Genomic DNA, 5,861 nt, shown 5'->3' with positions numbered 1-5,861 from the left:
TGATTACTATAGCTTCAGATTAAGCCTTGAAATTGAGTAGACTGATTATTCCCACATTACTCTTCTTATTCAAAATTTAGATTTTCTTTTTAAAAATTTCTAATGATCACTTTCATTTAGAAGCCCTGCCCCTCTTTGTTTTGATTAAAAGTCACATAGCCTTACATCAGTATATTTTTAAAAAATTCTACCCAAAAGATAGTTGTATTTTGAAAACAACAAATAAAGATATAGTTAGCTTGAAGAGACCCGGGGTAGCCAATACTAACAACTTCCATGATTATTTCTCCGCAAGTGCTCTGCCGCTGCTTTCGGAGTCCCTGTGCTTCCTCTTGCGAAGGCCATCATTTCTTCAATCTCAGCATTTGATTTGTGTATTACCCATTCCATCGCTTCTCAGCCTTGCCGTCAAGGCAGCTGCTGAGGCTGACTCCTTTCACAGTGATGACGGCTTCTCGAGTCAAAATAGTTTTTTTTTTTTTTTTGAGTCCTGAGGATGTGGCTTTTATATAAGTCCCTCATCTGCTGAACCTTTATTTGTAAATGAAATGTCAGTAAATTTAAGTTCCATTGTTTTCTCTACACGATCAACTACAGAATGTTCATGCACATATGTTTTGGTTCTTGCTGCACCAGTAAGAGACTTCACCATGGAAGCAGCCCTCACTCTGCTGAAAAGGGTTCCAGAGGGATCTGTATGTCTGTCCAACACGTCAACTCCAGCCACACTCAGGTTCTTAGGGTTTGAATATTTCTGTATTGCAACTGTTGTAACAATTTCCCACAGGTGGTCAAAGACATGCTCCAAAGTCCATAGCTTCACAGTGCTGGCAGCTGTGGTGCTAGGGGACAATGAGGCAAAGAGGCTACACCTGCCCCTGACCCACCCCAAGCATCCCAGCCAGCCACACAGTGCACAGACACCATTGAGTCTGATGCGAGGGGTGTCCCAATGCACTGCCTCTTGCCCTATCCCAGCATGGGTTTTGTCCCTTAGCTTTTTGTTTGGACTTTCCATATAAATTCGACAATAATCTTGTCTATAGCTACAAAAAGATCTTGCTGTGTTTATTTTAATAGGAATTACATTAAACCTTTGTATCTATTTGGGGGAGAACTGACATCCTATGTTGAGTCTCCAATCCATAAACATGGACTATTACTCCATTTATTTAGATCTTGTTCTCTTTTATCACATTACATAATTTACAGCATAAATGTCCTGTACTGGTTTTGTTAGATTTATACCTATTTCACGTTTTTGAGTGATTGTTAATATTACATTTTTAATTTTGATGTCCATGTGTCCCAAGTAGAAATACACTTTTTTTTCATATGTTGATCTCTTGTTGAGCTCATTTATTGGTCCCATAAGATTTTTTTTTTTTTTTGGCAGATTCTTCTGGATTTTCGATGTGGCCAATTACATCATCTGCAAATGGGGATGGTTTTATTTCTTCCTTCCCCAACTGTATGCCATTTACTTTCTTTTATTACCTTATTGCACTGGCTAGGACTTAAAGCACTGTGTTCAATAAAAACGATAAAAGAAGACGTCCTTTCCATGTTCCCAGCTTTAAGGGGAAAGCTTCAGTTTTTCAAAATTAAGTAAAATGTTAGCTGTGTGCCTTAAATCTGTGATTTTATTTTTTGTTTTCTGTTTGTTCTATTTTTTCGTATAGATGCTCTTTATCAAGTAAGGTGGTCTCTAAACCTGTTTTTCTGGGAGTTTTTATCCTGAATAAGTGTTGAATTTTGTTAAATGCTTTTTCTGAATCTATTGATATTACTGTGATCTTTCTTCTTTAGCCTGTTAATAGAGTGGATGTCACTGACTGATTTTTTTTTTTCCATTTGAGATCTTCCTGGCTCTTGGCATGATTAGTGATTTTCAGTTGAATCTTGGACATTTTTATGACTATTAATCTTATTTTAACTCTATATTTTAGCTGGCTTTTTTTGACATTACTCCAGCAGAGGAGGAAAGACACCATCCCATTACGGCCAGGTGGAGCTAGAAGACTAGGTTCGCTCCGCCTCTGTTGACATCTCAGTTACACTTATTATTGCTGGGCAGATGTTGGCATTCTGGCTCCCCAGGTGGTCTCCACTGACACTGAGATGGGGGTTGCCTTATTAGCACTGGATGATGGTAAAAGCCTAAACTGTCTGCTAGTCCTTCTCCAATACCTGAGCAGAAATGAAGAGGAGCACTTCGTGACTGCCTTTTTGGGGTATAAGTCTAGGCTTCCCACATCTCCACTGACACCACAGGGGCTAGGTGGAGAGTGGACTTACTATTGACTCCCTACTTGGCCTTCTCCGACACAATCCTGGTGGGTGAGGTGCTTCTTTATAGCTTCATAGGGTGGAACTGTAGGCTCCCCACTCACCATTTGTTGGCATGGGTGGGGGCCAAAGTTTTTGCTGTGCTGTTTGGCTGGAGTAGAGCAGTTGTCTGTATTAGTCTTCTCAGGCTGCCACAACAAAATATAGACTAGTAGCTTAAACAACAGACATTTATGTTTCACAGTTTTGGAAATTAGGGAGTCTGAGATCAAGGTGGTAACCAATTTGGTTCCTGGCAAGGGATCTCTTTCTGGCTTGCAGATGATCACCTTCTCACTGTCTTCACATGGCAGAGAGAAAGCTCTCTCTCCACTCCCTTTCTTTTTTCTTTTTTTTTCTTTTCTTTTTTTTTTTTTATTAGACAGGGTCTCACTCTGTCTCCCAGGCTGGAGTGTAGTGAAGCATGATCTTGGCTCACTGTAACCTTTGCCTCCCGTGTTTAAGTGATTCTCATGCCTCAGCCTCCCAAGTATGGGATTACAGACATGCACTACCACGCCTAGCTAATTTTTATATTTTTTGATAGAGATGGGGGTCTCACCATGTTGGCCAGGCTGGTCTTGAACTCCTGATCTCAAGTGATCTACCCACCTTGGCCTCCCAAAGTGCTGGGATTACAGATGTGTGTCACCGCACCCAACCCCGCCATGCTGCTTCTTGTAAAGCTGCAAATTCATGAGGGCCTTACTCTCATGACTTCAACTAACTCTAATTATCCCCAAAGGCCCCATCTCCAAATGCAATTATGTTGGGAGTTCAGGCTTTGACACATGAATTTTGGGGAGACACAATACACTCCATAGCAATGTTTAAAACTTTTCCATCTTGCTAGGCTGCCCCTTCCATGGTTCTTTGGCCAAAAAGAGCAGGATGTGGTTGGGCTTTTTTTTTACTAGTCCTGTTGGCATTTCTAGGCTGCTACCTTTTTTGACTCCAAGCCTGGTGCATATGAGTCAAAAATAAAAACAACGTAACTCACTCCAGTGTGATTCTTCAGGTCCTGTAGTCCATAAACATTCCGCCCTTCTTTTTTTCCCACCTTTCAGAGTCTTCTTATAGTTGTTTTATATGTAATATTCAGGGTTTTTGGTTGTACTTACTGGAAAGAATAGGGAAAAGTACATCTACTTATGCCTTTTCTTTCTAGGAGAAAAAGCAAAGAGTTGGGGGTCATATATATTTGTCTATATAGACAAATATATCATAAACCCATTACCGGCCATCATCTACCTATTATTTGCCATTAAGAGACATTTAGGGCTGGGCACAGTAGCTCACACCTGTAATCCCAGCCCTTTAGGAGGCTGACGCAGGAGGACTGCTTGAGGACAGGAGTTCATGACCAATCTTGGCAACATAGAGAGACTCCATCTCTACAAAAAATGTTAAAGTTAGCTGGGTGTGGTGGTACATGCCTGTGGTCCCAGCTACTCAGGAAACTCAAGTGGAAGTATCACTTCAGCCCAGGAGTCTCGGGCTGTAGTGAGCCATGATTACACCGCAGCACTCCAGAAAAAAAGAGAGAGAGATGTTCATTGGCCCGTACACTCTACTTGACATATTTACACATAGACACGCAAACACACAGACACACACACACACACACACACACACACACACACACACACATACAAAGTTTTTCTTTAAAAATGAAAATTACATTCTCTCAATAATCACCAGGGAAAATAATCTAAAAAAATGGACGACTCTTCCTAATGAATTAGAACACCAAGTTCAGTGCATCATATATGTGTCTTCCAAACCCTTTTTGCAGAAGAGTAAACTAACATTACACATTTGTAAAATTCAATTTCGAATTCTATTTGGTCTTACTGAGGCCTGAACTAAGGAGCAGCCCAGGCTATCCTTGTCTGCTTTAGGTCAGCGGTTCTCAAAGCATGGTCATGGGCCTTGATCATATGTCCACAAAATTAAAACTATTTTCACAATAATTCTAAGATGTCTTTTGCCTTCCCTCTGTATTATAATTTGCACTGATGTTACACAAACAATGATGGGGAAAACTGCCGACGTTTGAGCACGCATCAGGGCAGTGGCACCAGACGGAAGTAGTGTGAAAGATCCAGTGATTTAAGAGAATGGAAAGACAAGCCACCTATTTTCTCTGCAGATTGGGAGAAAACATTTGTAAAACACACATCTGATAAAGAAAAAAATATATACCAGGGTGGGAAGATTGCTTGGGGCCAGAAGTTTGAGATCAGTCTGGGCAACATAGCAAGACTCATCTCTACAGAAAAATTTAAAAATTAGCCAGGCATGGTAGTGCACACTTATAGTCCTAGACACTCAGGAGGCTAAGGCAGGAGGATGGCTTGAGCCCAGGAGTTCACAGCTGCAGTGAGCTGTGGTTGCACCACTGCACTTCAGCCTGGGCAACAGAGTCAGACTCTGTCTCAAAAAAGAAAAGAAAAAAGGCACACATATCTGATAAAGGACTGGTATTCAATATATGCAAAGAACACTTAAAACCCTAAAACTCAGCAGTACCAAACAACCCAGTTTTTAAAATGGGCAAAACAGTTGAAAAAATATCTTACCCAAGGAAATAAACAGATGGCGGGCTGGACACAGTGGCTCACGCCCATAATCCCAGCACTTTTAGAGGCCAAGGCAGGTGGATCACTTGAGGTCAGGAGTTTGAGACCAGCCTGGCCAACAGAGTAAAACCCCATCTCTACTAAAAATACAAAATTACCCGGGTGTGGTAAGCACTTCGGGAGGCCAAGGCGGGTGGATCACTTGAGGTCAGGAGTTTGAGACCAGCCTGGCCAACACGGTGAAGCCCCATCACTACTAAAAACACAGAATTACCCAGGTGTGGTGGCACACACCTGTAGTCCCAGCTACTCGGGAGGCTGAGGAGAATCACTCGAATCCGGGATGTGAATGTTGCAGTGAGCTGAGATTGCGCCATTGCATTCCAGCCTGGGCAACAAAGCAAGACCCTGTCTCGAAAAAAGAAAGAAGGAAGGAATGAAGGAATGAAGGAAGGAGAGAGAGAGAAGAAAGAAAGAAAAGAAAAGAAAGAAAGAAGGAAAGAAAAAGAAAGAAAGGAAGGAAGGAAGAAAGAGAAAGAAAGAAAGAAGGAAAGAAAGAAAACATACAGATGGCAAATAAACATGAAAAGATGCTCAGCATCATATGTCATTGGAGAATTGCAAATTAAAACAACAATGAAATGCTACTATACTCGTATTAGAATGGCTAAAATCCAAAAAACTATTAATACATAACGCTGGCAAGGATGTGGAGCAACAGAAACGCTCATTCATTGCTAGTGGGGATGCAAAATAGTACAGCCGCTTTTGAAGACAGTTTGGCAGTTTACGTTTCTTATAAAGCTAGATGTATTCTTACCATCTGACCCAGCAATCATACCCCTAGGGATTTACCAAGAGGAGTTGAAAACTTAGCCCACACAAAAATCTGCACACAAATGTTTACAGTAACTTTATTCGTATTTGCCAAAAACTAGCAGCAGCCAAGAT

At 41.2% G+C, this 5,861-nt stretch overlaps 1 pseudogene; it reads right to left on the bottom strand.

Moving 5' to 3' along the window:
• Window positions 1-264: 264 nt before the first annotated feature.
• On the bottom strand, window positions 265-3,026 carry LOC101051481 (PRELI domain containing protein 3B pseudogene; annotated as a pseudogene).
• Between the last annotated feature and the right edge of the window lie 2,835 nt (window positions 3,027-5,861).

The sequence above is a fragment of the Saimiri boliviensis genome, chromosome 17 (assembly GCF_048565385.1).
Source record: "Saimiri boliviensis isolate mSaiBol1 chromosome 17, mSaiBol1.pri, whole genome shotgun sequence".
NCBI classification, from domain to species: domain Eukaryota; kingdom Metazoa; phylum Chordata; class Mammalia; order Primates; family Cebidae; genus Saimiri; species Saimiri boliviensis.
Note: the sequence above shows the minus strand (reverse complement) of the source record. Positions and strands in the feature narration are given on the sequence as shown.